The sequence below is a fragment of the Phocoena phocoena genome, chromosome 5, assembly GCF_963924675.1.
Source record: "Phocoena phocoena chromosome 5, mPhoPho1.1, whole genome shotgun sequence".
In the NCBI taxonomy this organism is placed as follows: domain Eukaryota; kingdom Metazoa; phylum Chordata; class Mammalia; order Artiodactyla; family Phocoenidae; genus Phocoena; species Phocoena phocoena.
Window position 1 is genome coordinate 87,903,026 of NC_089223.1, and position 14,838 is coordinate 87,917,863.

General features: G+C 43.9%; 1 protein-coding gene and 1 non-coding gene across 2 annotated transcripts in view; one reads left to right on the plus strand and one right to left on the minus strand.

Moving 5' to 3' along the window:
• Positions 1-14,838, plus strand: part of CCDC149 (coiled-coil domain containing 149) — a 97,120-nt gene that overhangs the window by 13,444 nt on the left and 68,838 nt on the right. The window lies entirely within an intron of this gene.
• On the minus strand, positions 8,944-9,016 carry TRNAQ-CUG (transfer RNA glutamine (anticodon CUG)). Its single transcript has one exon. It is a non-coding gene; the product is annotated as a tRNA-Gln (tRNA).

A 14,838-nucleotide genomic window follows, 5' to 3' on the forward strand; every position in this document is an offset into this window, starting at 1 on the left:
GGCTGTGCCCTCTGCCAGCAACTCTTGTTCTCTCACTTCTCCCCACTCTTCTTTCAAGGTTTCGTCATGACCACCTTGACCCCCAACGGAAAGGTCTCTCGCCTTCTGCAATCCCAAGCGTCTAGACACACCTCTGTGACCAGCGTCTCCCGGGTTGCCTCACATTGGAATTATTTATGTACGTCTTGCCTCCAGCCTGGAGTTACTCAACGCAGAATGGGTAGATTCATTTTTTTAATTGCCCACTGTGCCCAGAACAATGTGATGCATGTAATGAGCAAACGTAAAAGAGATGACAACCCCACTGGATTCTCAGCTAATACTTGAATTGAAAAGCTGCTGAATTAAAACAAGGACATCTTTTTTATTTTTTTATTTTTTTTTGTCAGAACAATATTCTTATCTCTTTTTCTCCCCCAAGTCCCCTTATCTCCATTTGATCTTACAGGCCTTCTGACTCTCAAAATATAGATTGTGATCTTTTAAAGGTAGTTAAGTCAAATCTCCTTTTAATAAGCTCTAAGGGATTTATGAATTTATTAGAAGTCAACCTCACTCTTGGAATGGAGTGAACTTTGCTTAGTTTCCCACTCTCCCTCCCACCTTCCCTTCTTTTCCTTCCTTTCTTCCAAACTGGAATTTTATTCTATCAGGTATATTGCTTGAAAAGAGTCAGGCAGAAGCTGCAGGTGGGAAATCATTTGGTTATAAAGAGCTACTTTCTGTATTGGACTGACCTGTACTATAGTGTGTCTGAACAGATGCCAGCCTTTAACTCTGTTCTGGACTAGAATTTAAGTTTGCTCCAAGGTTATTTGCCACCCACAGTTGACTCTCATGCAAAGAAATTGTGTGATTATTTTTTTTTTTTTGGTCCCTATGGCCATCTTCTCATCATGAGCCATAACAAATAAAAATAATTCCTTACACTTGCCTTCCCCCCACTGATATTTAAGAGGATTAACTATGTCCCAGGCACTTTGCTAAAAGTTGGGGTACAAAATGCAACACGATGTTGTCACCCTCCTCTGTATTCCTTAATCAGTGTCTTATAACTACTTTACCAGTTAGCATGAGCAGGGGGTAGTGTCTTTATAGATGAAGAGATGGAAATTCAGGGTGTTTATGAAATATTCAGAAATTCAGAGTCCTTTTTTATGGTCACTCAAAAAGAAGCAAGTGTGTGGAGCTAGGCTTTTAAACCTGAAGGTTAGAAGGTTTTCCCTCTGGGAGCCTTGGGTTCAGACCCTCTGTACACTCACGTCAGCTGACCTAGCTCTAAACCTAAAAACCTGAGCTGAAAAAGAGGCTTTTTGGGTCTGGTTCCAGACTCCTGCCATGACTTCAATTTCAGTTGGAAGTTGAGCAAAAGTGGTGTCAGGAGACCTGCAGTCGTAACCACATCCCGAAGGACGGGCAGGACACCACCTCTGTGCTGTGGGTGGAAGGCAGGTGTGCCAGGTGACCCAGCCCTGTCCAAGCACTGGCTCCGTGGAAGTGAGGGACTCCAGCCTTCCACCCCTGCCTGTTCACCCCCATCACAGAGTGTCCTCATCGCAGCAGCGAGTCCCTGCCCTTGATGGCCTGAATCTGTGAACGAGGAAAGGTTGGGGAAGGAAACTGAGTGGCTGAAGGTATTATTGATGCCTAGAGATGATAAAACCTTGAGTCGTGGTGGATGTAACTTTAAATATCCAAGTAATCTGAGTTCACTGCACCCCTCCACGCAAGATTTGGAAAATATAGATATGTGATATGGGGGCTCACCATTTGTCAGGGATCCAGGCACCTTCTGTCTCTCTACTCTATCACTCCATTCCAAGAGTGAGTACTGCCTATATTTTCTTCTAGAAGTGTTGTGGTTTCAGGTCTTATACTTAAGTCTTTAATCCATTTTGAATTTATTTTGCATATGGTGAGAGGAAGTAGTCCAGTTTGATTCTTTTCCATGTAGTTGTCCAGTTTCCCCAACACCATTTATTGAACAGGCTGTCTTTTCTCCATTGTAAATTCTTGCCTCCTTTATTATAGATTAACTGCCCATATAAGTGTGGGTTCATTTCTGGGCTGTCTGTTCTGTTCCATTGACCTATGTGTCTGTTTTTGTGCCAGTACCATATAGTTTTGATGATGTAGCTTTGTACTATAGTTTGAAATCACCTTTGTTCTTTCTCAAGATTGTTTTGGCTATTCAGGGTCTTTTGTGTTTCCATACAAATTTTAGAATTAGCCTAGTTCTGTGAAAAATGCCATTAGTATTTTGGTAGGGCTTACATTGAATCTGTAGATTGCTTTGGGTAGTATAGTCATTTTAACAGTGTTAATTCTTCCAATCCATGAACATAGTCTATCTTTCCATCCATTTGTGTTGTCTTCAATTTCTTTCATCAGTGTCTTACAGGTTTCCAAGTACAGGTTTTTTTACCTCCTTATTTAGATTTATTCCCAGCTATTTTATTAGTTTTGATGAGATTGCAAATGGGATTGTTTTATTAATGTCCTTCTGAAATTTCCTCAATATCAGTTGTTTGGCATATCAGTATATTATTTAGGATTAATTTTAATGTAATAGAAATAACAGTGGTTTAAATAAGATAGAATTATCTGTAGTTCTCACTCACATTGTTGAAGGTCAGAGGGAACAAAAAGTGCCCACTGAATTGAGAAGGCATCTGGAGACCAAAAAAAAAGAAATGAGGCAAACAGCTCCATACAGTCAATGGATCCGTTTATTATAGGGTAATTTACTCACAGGGTGGGATGGGTTAGGGGACAATGATCTGGAAGCATTCACAGTTGCACCTGCACTGCGTAGGGGCCATGGGGACAATTTTATAGTTAAAGGGGTATTGGGTTAGGTGCTGGGAAACAGGACATGCATTTCTAAGTCAAGACTCATGAATGAGTAACTAGTCTCGTGGGCGCAAGGAATACGTCAGTGAAGGTTTTCATCATTGTGTGGGGACTAACAGAGCATAGAGGCCACCTGGTCCTAATGATTATTAAACAATATCTATTAACTATCAATACAAAGCCCTTGATGACAAAGAAGTGACTTACTGCACAGTACAGTCCTGGGTAGGGTCAGCAAAAGGACAGGAGAAACTTTAAGGGCCCAAGATTGCCTCAGTTATGCTAACAGCCATACACACACATGTACAATAAATTTGGAGGTGGACAGTTTGGGCTGATATGGCAGCTCACTGTTTTGTCAGGGATCCAGGCACCTTCCATTTCTCTGCTCTACTGCTCCATTCCAAGAGTGAGGTTTTCTATCTTGTGGACCATATATTTCAGGATGAGGAAGACATGCAAGAGTGTACCTCTCGCCTTAAGGCAGCAGTCCCCAACGTTTTTGGCACCAGGGACTGGTTTCGTGGAAGACAGTTTTTCCACGGACAGGGTTGGGGGGAGGATGGGTAGCAGCAGATGAAGCTTCGCTTGCTCGCCCACCACTCACCTCCTGCTCTGCAGTCCGGTTCCTAACAGGTGCGGACCGGTACAGGGGTTGGGGACCCCTCCCTTAAGGAAACTTCCCAGAAGTCCCAAAGGACACTTCTGCTTCCATCTTACTGACCAGCACTTTATATGTATATGGGGGATCATAGTAGTACCTACCTTGTAGGGTCTCATGGTGAGGACGAATGAGCTAATGTGTGTAAAGTGCCTGGTACACTGTCACTGATAGAGGAGGGTCTGCCCTCTGTGTTTGACTGACGCTTGCATGGTCATATCTGGGTCTCAGGCTCAGGGTCTTCCTCAGCATATCCGCTGTCCTCCATATACTTTTAGGTCTCTCTGCCTCTGAAATGTCGTCGCCTTTTGGAGCGGTCAGCCCGATCATATATTTAGCAATTTGTTGCTGCTGTCTGTGGTGATGCTGTGATTATCACTGAATTTTCTTTAGTGAAAGAGAATGCCCAAACTTGGACATTACCTGCATCAGTGATGTCTGTGCGTCCTTCTCCAAGGAATATTTTGAGTGTCAGGTCTTAATTCTGTACTAGGAGGAGAGTAATCACCTTATTGTCATTTAAATGCTATCCTGAGGAACGGTGATGACAGAGGTAGTGGTGTTGGTGGACCAACTGACTGTCAAGGAAAGCAAGTCCAATTATACCCAATACTGCCTCGTGGTCCGTTGGTGATTTGTAGCTAGTGAGGATTTTGCCATCTTCCCTGAAAGCCAGAATTAGCTCAGGTCGCCCACGGGAGCCCTTCACTAACATAATCAACTCATTTGCACAGTTTTCAGCCAGAGAAACAGACCTGGACAGAGTCCCCGCCTTAAGAAGCATTTACAATGTAGTCTGGTCTCTGAAATCTCTGGTGATTCGAATCACCAGGATTGCACACCCATCCGTGTTCCAGAATGAAGCTCCACCTCACTTTTTGCTGTGGGGCTGAGTTCTGAGCTGACAGTTCTTGTGGAGGAAAATTTCTCACTAATCAGTACTGCCTGGAGTTGGTGGAAAGGAAGTAAGAACGACAAAGATGAAGTTACTTTGAAGGAGCAAGTTAACGGCTTTCAGAAAAATGTGAGCAAGGTGTAGAGAGGGGGAAAAACAGCTCCGAGACACATGCTTCAGCTGGGGACACCTTCATCCTGTAGGCGGAAATTTGGGCCCAAGTGGCCCTTTAGCAATGACCCCGTGGTTCTCATCCAGAAAAAAACTGCTGGGGGAGCTTAATGAACACGACTGGTTGAAATCTTGGCAGATGGTGGTAAGAGCTCTATTTACTTGGATAATTAAAATGGTGATGGATTTGCATGGCTGATTTCAAGATCTCTAGTTTGCAGATGACTGCCTTCTGGGGCAGAAGGGGATGGAACACCTCCTTGCTTTAGAGCATCTGCACCTGACTCAAGTATCAGAGAGAAGGGAGACAGGGAATAGTCCCACAGAATGCACCGTCTTGAGCTGACTCTTCATCTTGAGTACTCTGGCCCTCTTATGGAACTATTCATCCCAGCAGGGAGATAATATTTTTCAGAGAGGCAAGGTCTGCTGACAAACTTAGGAATGGAGATTGTTTTCTTTCTTTGAATAGGGCAGACACAGTTCTCTTGATTCTTTTGATACTGTGATAATAAGATAGATGCCTTTAGACTTTATTGAGTGCTTTTTTTTTTTTTTTAACATGCATTGCCTTATAAAATCCTTAGACTCTTCTGTGAGAGAGGCAGTGCACTGCAACAGAAAGGACATGGGGCAGACTTGTGTTCAAATCCCACCTTTGTCGCTTACAGGCTGCACGCCTTTTTTTTTAACCTCTTAGAGCCTCAGATTCTGTATGTGTAGAAGGGGGTAATGACATCTACCTTTTCGAGTTGTGATAAGGATTAATGATTTATATATGTGAAATGATGAATCATCTTTGGGCACTGAGTAGCTTCCATAAATGATGGTGGTTATTGATATCGTCATTTATAGAAGAGGAAACTGAAGCACAGAGTGGGTGCAGGGCTTCTCATGGCCCGGTGGTAGGTGATGGCAGTGAAACCCACATTTCAGTTCTAAGTCCCACGTGCCACGTTGCTTCTATTAGTGGCTCCTTTGTCTCTGTATCTCCCGAATTCCCTCTTGTTAAAGGATGGTCCAGGAATCAATTCAGGTTCTGCAAATGCCACCACATAGTCCTCTCAGCACCTCATCTATAAAGTGAAGACATGGCCACGGGTCCCTCTGCTCCTGGTGTTTCGGGGCAGAGCTGAGAGATTAAGAGCTGATAGATATACAAGGCGGCGCCTTATTGGGGAATGTTAGGGTATTTTATGATTTCTTTTTTGAGACGAGGGGAAGTAGAGCCACAGCATTTTTACAGCTTTGAAAGGCAGTTTGACCGAAATGTTGTCCATGCCTTGCTGGCTTTTTGCTGCCACCCAGCCCACAGGGGGAGCCCTCTGCAACTGAATCGAATTATTATCATATAATGACGTAACCAGCGAATCTATCATTACATTCCATATGTGACTGTTATATGTTATAATGGGTCATTGCATATGTGGGGGTTGGTGACGTGGGCTGTCACCTTCATGCAGCATATCCCAGGCTCTTGGCAACCTGGATGGAAAAGGGAGAGCCTCAGATGCACAGGTAGTTTTTGTGCTCCATCCTGAACACCCAGTCTCTGAAATGAACCAGAGTCGCACGCTCCACCCTCAGCATCTCTGCCCAAGGCAAGGTCGGATCAGCTTAGCGCAGGGGAGGCGCAGGGGAGAGAGCAAATTCACTCCAGGCAAGGGATGATTTTTAAAAACATATGCTCTCTTCAGCAAATTGGAAGGGGTTTCCTAGCCCACATACGGCCAACTATAAGGAAACCCAATCTTCTTCCCTTGCTTTTTTCTCATCTTTATCAGCCTGAAAAGAATAAGAATACACTCTTTGGAGAGTGAGAAGATGGGCAGAGGGAGGAAAGGAGAAATAACAGGAGTGAAAGGATTGAAATAGATATTCAGGCAAACCTTCTTACTCAAAACTGCAGTTAACCAAGACTGTCAGTGAATTTCACATACCCCCCAGCTACAGTGGTTCACATTATAAACTCTTCCAATTACCTGAAATCTCACTTAACTTAAATTTCAGCACATCCCCTGGGGCATTCAAATAATCAAAGTTTGCCTGTCGAAAGTAATACCAGAGAGGGGAAACTGCCATGGTGACTCCCAGAAAGGTAAATCTTAAAAAAAAAAAAAGTCTTCTTAGAGAAGAGCATTAGAATCATTAGGTTACAGACTTGATGTTGCTGAAATGCCATCTAAACCTCACAGAGCGAATGCAGATTTAGAAGAAGGCTGTGGGACACGCAGGGAGCCGTACAGTTGGAGACAGGAGATAGGCATGGACAGGAAAGACTCACACGAAGGCACCAGCGGGTTAGCGGTGCGTGGCTGGGATCACCGCAGCTGAGGACTTCAGCCAAGTGGACATCAGCGTATGGTGGGCCCCAAATGGCATGGCCCCTGTAGATGCCCAAACTTGGTCCGGTGGAGTTATAAGTATACACACCTGTATCTGCAGGTCACAGCCCTATAGTCTATCTAGAGCAGTGATTCTGCAAGACTTCAAACAATAAAGGTGGTGAATGGAGTATATGCCCAGATGATGTAGGGAAGTGCTCATTTGAAGTGATAAAAATGACGTTAAATACAAACACCATTTTGATAATTCTATAGGAGCTATCCTGTGTATGGAGCTATCTCCATACACCTCGAGTTTATATAAAACTGGACGTTTTTCCCCCAAACGTGGTGCTAAAATGGAATTTAGAGATTTAAGCTTAACAAAAATTGATGGCTATCTTGCTAAAAATATATATTATAAATATCTATAAATAAATTTATAGATAATATGTATATAAATATTTTTCAGCTTCATGGAAACTGAAATTCATTTATTTCTCAGATATTGTGTGGGTATTCACTCTGGGTCAGGAGCTGTGCTTGGCTCTGGAGATGCAAAGGTGAATGAGTTGGACTCTGGCTGCAAAGAGACCTCAGTCTGTGGGGAGGCAGGTGGGTGGGCAGGTGACAGTGATGCAGTGTGATACTCTAATCAAGGTGTACCCAGAATGCCATGTGGCCGCCAGCTCTTACTCTGCCTGGGGATGGCAGAGGGCTTCCCAGTCAGGCACTTGTGAGCTGGGTCCAGGAGCTGACAAGAAAAGAGAGAGGTTAGGGAGAGCGAGTTGGGGGTAGCAGTAAGTGGGCCTTGATAGAAACATAGTGGGCGGGAAAAGTCAGGGAACTGGATTTCAGCCAGACATTGAAGGGCTCTTGTCTGCCACCCTCCTTAATGGAGATATTTTTAAAGAAGAGTGGCAGGACCCAGTTATGGTTTTCAAAGGGACTGGTACCTGGACTAGACAGGTAGGCAGATAAATGATGGTCCCAGCTAGCGATCACTGAGCAGCACAGGGTATGGGTTCCAGGAATGGAGGGAGTAGCTTTTTGAGGTTGGAGAAGGTCTGTTGATTGTTGAATACTGTTTACCTAGAGCTACTTAGTGGATGGGGGAGGAGGTATCCCTGAATGGGGGAGAGAGGGTAGGGTAGGAAGAGGAAAGTAATAGTAGAAAGCAGAGGGGGACCAGGGGAGGAAAGAGTGAGTATGCTGTTGAGAAGTTTCTGAATTATTCCTGAACATGAACCCTTCAGCCACGTGTGTTTATCGTCACGCTAGAAGCCTTTCTGGATTAGCAAGCCATGTTCTCACAGCAGTTAATGAGAGCTAGCCTGATCCCATCAGTAAAAGCCACCAAGGACCATGAGTCATTGTTTGACAGAGAGGGTCACTTGGCGGAGAGGTCCCCTCCCTGACGCCCAGGCTACCTTCATCTCTCTCAGCCGTTATCTGGTTGTAAAGCCATCCAAATAGTAATGTAGTATGTCAGATAGTCCTTTAATTATTATGATCTTCCTTGTAGCGATTATGACTTGCTTTATTGCAGATAACAGTAAATGGGTAGATAAAAGCCACTCAGTGGTGAAAACAGTGGGTTTGGGTTCTTGAGAAGCACGGGGCTACCTTCAGGTGTTTGCACGTGGGCATGAATTAACATCGACAAATGAGCTATAAGCTCTGCTTTAAAAATATCATTGAAATGCAATTCAAAAGAGATCTGGTTTTGAGAGGATAATGAAAACATTTCATGATATCTAGTATACATGCCAAAACCTGGGCATTATTTTACCAAGTTTATTCCATTCATGTTTCACTGATTACCCATTGTACTTGGTGGTGTGTTCTTTTTTTTCCTTTCTCCAATTGGTAGGTTTATATACCCCACTGGAGCCATGTAAACTTCACCACTGTATATGCGTTTCTGTGTATGATGAGTAGAGGCTCAGAGGTTAGTTCAACTAAAACTTGCTTTTAAATGCGCACCAATTTTTTTTTTTTTTTTTTTTTTGCTCGCCACGAGGCCTGTAGGATCTTAGTTCCCTGACCAGGAATTGAACCCGGGCCCTCGGCTGTCAGAATGCCGAGTCCTAACCACTGGGCCACCAGGGACCTCCCTGAATGCCCACCATTTCTTTTCCAGCCTCTATTCATGAAGCACTGGAAGGGGAACCTTAGCAAGCTTGAGAAATAAGCTCAGGAGGATGGATCTACCTAGGTGTATGGTCAGGCCATTCAAGATGGCTGTTCTCTTGCTCTCTGTGCATCCCCTGCCCAACCAGTGCCTGCTTTACCTACACCCACCTCCTAGGACTGACCTTCCTACACACTTGCCCCAGGTCCCAGCCAGTGATTGTTCTTATCAAAGGAGTGGTGAGGGATGTGCTTCTTTGCTGGTTTCCCTGGTAACCGATGAGCCAACCAGACATCAGTTCCCCCTGTAACTGGCAATCTCCCCCTTCCCCCTCGGAGCGAAGCCTGCCGCCAAGTCCTGCCTGCCAGCTGCTGCGCACAGGGTGTCGCTCCAGGACCTTGCTTCAGATGTGTGAGCTCCTGCATCCATTAAACCACTGATGTCTCTGTTGCTGACTCCGGGTTCTTTCTTTGGTCTGATGGGCCTGCGGGGAGCAGCCCAACACTAGGTTATCGTGGTGAACATTTGCTGTTTTCTCACTTCCCAGCATTCATTTGTCTTTCTCAACAGCACCCCAATTTGGATGGTATTACCACCGGGTATAATCTGGAGGGACAGGTTGGAGGGATACAGTCTGGGTGTCCTGTCCCCCAGGCAAAGGATGGCACGTGATCAGCATTAGGCCAGTTGGAGAAACACTTGAGCAGAGAGACAAGGAATCTGAAACATAACGGAGTTCATCTCTACCCCATTCAGTAGCCTCTAACCCAAGCTTTCTTGCACTGAGACCTGGTGGTTCCTGGTCCTGCCTCCAGAGTCACCTCAGTGCCTACCTGTTTCTAGGTCTACTTCTCTGTCTTCCTGCCAATTCTGTGAGTTCCAGTATCCTTCCAACATGTTCCTATGAGAGAGTGTGAGTTACTGTTGCCTACAACCGAAGGATCCTAACAGATATATGCAGAGAACAGTCTGCTCGGCTACTTATTACCTTCATGATGAAGGATAAATTGACCTCTTTGAGAGCTTCAGTGTCCTCAGCTCAAAATGGGGCTAATCAAACAACCTATCTCACAGGGTTAAATAGGATGTTTCTAATAGAGCATTTGGCACAATTTGGAAAATAGTAATGTTCACTAAATAGTGGCTGCCCCACTTACTCTTATAATCGAATAAAGGTCGTCTTCTCATTATTATTACTCCTAACAGTGTCTAGCACATAGAAGACATTCAAAAAGATACTAATTTGCTTTCTCCCTCCCCTCTCCTGAAAACAAACCCTCCTTTTCCGGCGGAGAGAAGAGTGCAAGTATCCCTGGTCTGTACACTACACATGAACTTGACAAGCTGAATTATACCTTAACTGTAGAGCAAAAATGGAGGCCTAAGGAGAACCCAGTGTGTATCCCTCGGTCCCACCCGAGTGACCAAAAAGTGCTGCATTTGCCTGTTCAGCTCAGCCCTTTGGAGTGCGGTTGGCCACCCACTCGCCCACTGATGTGATTCTGATACCAGCGGCTGAGGCTGAGGCCGAGGCTAAACCCATGAGTGCATCTGGTTGCCTGGGTAGCACCCTGCCTATCAATATTGCATTAGACAAGGTGACACAGCAGGCCCCGCATTAAGAAACTGCAAAGCCAGTGCGTTCTTTGTAGGCCTGAGAGTTTGGATCAAAACGCAGGATCCAGAGTTGTGTCTACACAGGGGACCCTGAACCTCAAATCCTTTCCCTCCCCTTGTGAGCTTGGCAACCAATTCTACCCAAGCTGTATAGTCCAAGATAATTTACACCACATGATGTCAGGATGAAACTGTCTTCCTAAAAGGATTCTTAGTGTCACTCCCTTATTCAGAAACCCTCGGGGCTCCTGCTTGCTGACAGAATAAAATCTGTACTGCTCAGCAACACTTCCAGGCCCTTTCTGACCCGGCCACCATCTATCTCTCCTTCTAGCTTTATCTCACACAGCTTTTATTCCCACCCCTCCACCGAAGCCAGCCCAGCGCGTTGCTCGTTGCTTGCTGTTCTGACAATATGTCTTCCTACTTCTCACCTTTGTGCTTTGCTGTGGCTCTTTCCCTGCCAGCGGTATTGTTTTCTCATCACCACTACCTGTCACAACTCCGTCTATCCCCAAACAAAACACGTCCTTCTACCTATTCTTCGGAATCCATTTCAAATGTTCACATCTTGCTCCGACTCTTTGAGTACCTTCTTTGCCAAGCTATGATCACTTGCCTCGTGATAGAAATAGTAGTAATAACAATGAATGCGGATACAGCACTTACTATTTTAAATGTCTCACATATGCAAATTCTTTTAATTCTCACATCTGCCCTGTGAAGATACTATAATTATACCCATTTAATAAATGGGGAAACTGAGGCATGGAGAGGCTAAGTGATTGATGGCTAGTGAGTGGCAAAGCCAAGATTTGAACTCAGGCATTCCATCTCTTTCTGCCATGCTCCCAACCATTACTCTAAACTCCTTTTCTCTGTGTTCTGGGAGCTTTGTTTTCATCTCTTTATAGAACTTAACATGCTACAGTTAGTAAGTATTCATGAGTGATCATTTGGCCACTTACTATCATCTATTATTATCTTTTTTATTGTAATAATTATTATGACTATAAAAAAGTACCAGGTACCATTGTAAGTTTATAGACATTTATTTCTCCCCAGCCAGGAATGTGTACCTCAACTTGGTAATGTGAAAATTGTGCTGAACTTGGAATGAGAAGAATCTTCAGTTTATGTTTAACTCTGGGGCCTACTAGCCAGCCTTGGATAAGTCAGTTCACCGTTCTGAGTCCCAGTTTCCTCATCTGTAGAATGAGGGGCCTGACTTAGATCATTCCTGAGGTCTTCACTAGCTGTGAGTTTGAGCATCTGTAAAATGGGTACCATACCACGTGTGTCACAGGTATGTTGAAGATGTAGTAAGATTGAATTTTCTCATTCACCAGCTATGCACTATGTGCTGTTTTCAGCACTGGGGATCTGGGGTGAGACAGCACAATTCTTGCTGCCATGGAGCGGGACATGTTGAAAGTAAATCAATAATTAGTTATGTAACTCAAGGTCAAGTAATAAGTGCTGTGAAGGAAGGTAACACAGTATAAGGGGATTGAGAGTCTGCGTGGCGGCAGAGCTTCCTGAGAAGGAGACATTACAACAGAGATTCGAACGAATCCAGGGAGGAAGCCACACAATCTAAGCAGAGGGCAGTGCAAAGGTCCTGAGGTTGGAATTGGCTTGATGTGGTCAAAGCTAGCAAGGAGGCTAGTGAGGGTGGAGAGCAGTGAGCAAGGGGGAGTGGAAGGACTTTGGATTTTGCTTTAAAGGTGATGGGAGGCCATGGGGGATTTTGAGCTACCACATGTTGCCATCATTTGAAAAGCATCTTTCTCGTCACTACTTGGAAAATAGACTGTAGGTGGGTAGAAGCAGGAGGTAGAAATAGGAGGCTAAGACCACTGTCCAGTCAGGAGATAATGGTGGCTTGAAGGAGGGTGACAGTGGTAGAAGTGGGTGAGAAGTATTCGAATTCAATATGTCTTATGAAGGTAGTGCCCACAGGATTTGCTGATGAATTAAATGAGGGCTGGCAAAGAAAGAGAAGAGGCAAGGATGCTTCCAAGGTTTTCATGGAAAACCAAATATGGTTTGTACCACTTATTTACCAAGAGGGAAGTTTCGGGGCAGGGCAGGTCCGAGGGAATATCAAGGGTTCAGTTTAAGATGCCTCTGAGATGTTCAGATAGAGTTACACATTGGATAGCAGAGCAAGAGGTACAGATGAGAGGTCTGAGCTGTGATATCAGTTTGGGTGAAATCAGCACAGAGATGAGAGTGAAAGTCATTGGACCGTATGAGATCACCTTGTTGCAGGGCTGGGCAGGGGTAGAATTCGAGTTAGCCGAGAGGGCTAGGGCCTGAGTCACAACTTAGACAATTATGAGTTCAAGTGCTCTTTGAAAAATGAAGTGTCTCATGCCTGTGATGCAGCTGATGAAGACCCCAGTGTGGTGAACTGCCCATCAGCCGACACTCGGCTAGCCAGAGCGCTTGGGACATGGAGTTGGCTGACCACTGAGCAGGACTCTAGGTGGCCTGTATCTCCTCAGCCGCTCCCCATGGAGTATGATTGAAAAGGCCCCAGGAGGGCTGCCTGTCTTCCAAACAGGGTCTCAAAATACTATGAATTAAAATGCATTGCTTTCAGTTACACAATTATCTCCTAGAGTGTCTTGTTAAAAATATAGTTTGACCCAAGAGAGGTAATTTGTGGAATTGCTAATAATTTAATTGGTACCAATATAGAATACTAAAAACAGCCTGGAATTTGTAGTTAAGAGCCCTAGTTTGAGCTGACAGTTGTTAGCTTTTTGACTCTGGGAAAGACAATCTCAGCTATCTTGTCTGTAAAATGGGAAAAGCAGTTTTTGTCACACTTGTCATACAGTGTTGGCTATCGAACGAGAGAGTCTTTGGGAAAATGTTTTGTAAGTTTTAACTGCTGTAAAAATAATGCCTTTAATTTTGAGAACATTTCCAAAGCCAAATTTTAGCATAGTACGTTGAATTTCAAGCTCATGGTAATCTCAGTAAGGTGGACAGAGCAGGTATTAATTAATCAGAATTGTGCTTCAATCCCAAAGAACTGGTTAATTATTTCTATTACATAATAGCTTTTATTCGGGTGCCTTTTATACCTACTCATCTCTCAAAACTCATTTCAAGCATCATCTCCTCTGTGTAGCTTTTCTTTCCTGCCCAATACCTACCCCCCAGCCCCCATCTTGCCTCTCTTAATGCCTTTTACTAACTATTTGTTGAATGAATGAATGAATAAATGTGCAAAGTGGCTTATTATAGAAGAGTCATTTCCAAACTTTTAAAATGGCAGTCCACCATAAATGTGTGAAAACATACATATATGTATGTTTATTCCTATACACGTATGCAAAAAGAAAAGTTTCAGGAAGCAATGCTTACCTTTACTGCATGGGATTCACGCTATTTTCTGTTCTTTATTTTTTAAAGAAAATGAGGGTTGCAACTGAATTGATTTCACTACCCAGACTAATGTATCGTGACCCACAGTTTGGAAGACACTATTATGGAAGATGCTGGCAGCTGGGAACCTTGTTCTTTGCAATTGGGCAAGTCACTTGGGTTATCTGGGAGGTTTTTTTTCCACTCCAGCATTCATGCTAATTCTCAAGAATAAAGGCATTGTGAGGTGATGGGAATAGGCACGTAAGCACTGTGGCAGCTTGAACATTTACTGCATATAGCACACTTTTGGTTTTTCCTGGCCTACATGAGGAAGTCAAAATCTAATAAATTCTTAGGTTTTGGACAATTGCTGCTTGAGAGAGATTTGATTTTAGTCACCAGTATGTCTTTGAGACTATACAGAGATTCGCAAGGGTGACTTTCAAATAATAGGCAGGTTCCATATTTGAAATCCTTGGGCCCCAGATATGTTTTAGAGGCAGGAGTTTTGGTGTCTGAAAAGAAATGTAATAAGTGTACTGTATATCGTGTATCAACCCCAGTAGAGTTCTGGGCAGCAGCTGGAAATCAAACACATTGATTTGTCTTCAGCAAATGTATGAATATTCACAATCAGTGGCATAAAGACAGTAAAAACCCTCACATAGGCTGAGGTCACTAATAGGATGCGAACACATTTTCAGTTTTCAAAACTTTGGGGGTTTCAGAAAAACCCATAAGGAATTGTGGAAGTTATATTTTGTTATCCAAGTATCATGTTTTTCCATTTCAAAATCCC